General features: G+C 38.3%; 1 protein-coding gene across 6 annotated transcripts in view; it reads left to right on the top strand.

The window, feature by feature from the left end:
* Window positions 1-476, top strand: part of ENTPD1 (ectonucleoside triphosphate diphosphohydrolase 1) — a 1,310,478-nt gene extending 1,310,002 nt beyond the window's left edge. For all 6 annotated transcript variants that reach the window (XM_044056932.1, XM_044056929.1, XM_044056930.1 and 3 more), the window contains exon 10: window positions 1-476. This exon is cut by the window's left edge and continues 1,616 nt beyond it. The gene's annotated coding sequence lies outside the window, so the exon portion shown is untranslated.
* The last annotated feature ends 417 nt before the right edge of the window (window positions 477-893 follow it).

The following is an 893-nucleotide window of genomic DNA, read 5'->3' on the forward strand; positions in this document are numbered from 1 at the left end:
ATTATGTAGTTTAGTAGAAGACTTGAGTCTGTGTCTGCATGAGCTCATCAGCAAAAGGGACATACTTTTACTGCATTCTGTATTTCTCTGTTTAGAAGCTGCCACAATGCTTTGTTACCATGTTTGTGTTGGCAGTTACATGAAAGAATTATTCAGATGATCTCTCTCTGAGTTGAGAAAGTAATAAGATACCATGGATGCAAAGAAAGTTAAAGCTACCTCCATCTAAGAATAAAGGAGGTGACTTATCTGATATAAAAGTACCTAATTTTCACCAGCTCAAGCTCAGATAAATAAGAAAAAGCATATAAATTTAGGCAGTGAGAAGAACTAAATACACCTTAGCCTCTATGGAAAAACCAGGTCTATGTTAAATCATCAAAAGCTTAAAAAAGTGAACGATGATTTATCGTGCCCATGTAAGTGAAAGCTTACAATCTCAAACGCTTAGAACAGCGATTTTTTTTTCCCCAAGGGAAAAAAAATCGCTGTTCCACAAAAAAAAAAAAAAAATGTAAACATTACATAAAGTGGGGGTCTTTGCCCCCCCCCATGCCCTCCCTTACTTATATATACTAACTCCGAGATCGCACTACAGTCACGAAAATGGCAAAGTAATGGAAGCGGCCAAGCGATTTCTTTCCCAGGGAAAAAATTTGCTTATGTGCCGTTTCGCTATTTTGCCTTTTCGTGCTTTCAAGTTCGATCAAGACGCATGCGAAAGAATGCGTCTTCGATCATTTAATAGTAACACGAAAAACCTGCAAATAACTCCGGGTCGTAGGCACTCTTCCTTAAGAAATGTTTTTGCACTCCCCTACATTATCCCCTTATCTATCATCAGAACTAAAGCTTTGCCAACAGGTGTGAGCTATGCTGCTGTTCTGCATCTT

Source organism: Protopterus annectens, chromosome 14.part0, assembly GCF_019279795.1.
Source record: "Protopterus annectens isolate FY-2018-M chromosome 14.part0, PAN1.0, whole genome shotgun sequence".
Classification (NCBI taxonomy): Eukaryota; Metazoa; Chordata; order Ceratodontiformes; family Protopteridae; genus Protopterus; species Protopterus annectens.